Raw genomic sequence first — 681 nt, 5'->3', positions numbered from 1 at the left:
CACACACACATGCTTACACACAACACATGCACAAACACACTCACCCATTCGGACACACACATGCACACCCACTCACACACACATACGCACATTCACACACTCATATACACACGTGTGCATAGACATTCACACACACACACGCACACACACACACTCTCCCTCCCTCCTTTGCCAAGGGCTCCTCTAAGCCCACATGACCACCTTTAGCCCCGGGCAGGAGGGGGCCAGGCAGGAAGGCCAGCGGCCCGGTGCTCTGGGGCTGGCTCCCGGTGCTAGTATTGAAGAGGCTCCCGTGTCCCCGATCGCACTGAGGGGGCGGCAGACTCGGCCTCTGCCTCCCCCCCCCTCCGCCCCCGTGAGCCAAGCATCAGGCAGCGCCTGGGAGGAGAGTGGCCCGAGGCCCGTGGAGGGAGCGACCTGGGAGCCTGGCGGGGGTCTGGTCCAGGAGCCACACGGCTGCTTGGGCAGAGCTCTGGCCTCGGGTCCTGGTGCCGTGGCCGCAGAGTTGTTCTCAGGAGCGAGCGTGGACCGGCCGTGCGGTTTAATCTCCCCGCTTACGATCTGCGAAGGCAGGACCAGGGTTGGGGGGAAGGATCTTCACTCAAACAATAGAAGTCGGCCGTCTGCCAGGTTCCGGAAGAGCGCCGTGTGGGCCGCCGGCTTCCTCATCACTTTCCCATC

This window comes from Myotis brandtii, unplaced genomic scaffold, assembly GCF_000412655.1.
Source record: "Myotis brandtii unplaced genomic scaffold, ASM41265v1 scaffold1077, whole genome shotgun sequence".
Lineage (NCBI taxonomy): Eukaryota > Metazoa > Chordata > Mammalia > Chiroptera > Vespertilionidae > Myotis > Myotis brandtii.
The sequence above is the reverse complement of the archived record's forward strand: the minus strand, read 5'-3'. Positions refer to the sequence as shown.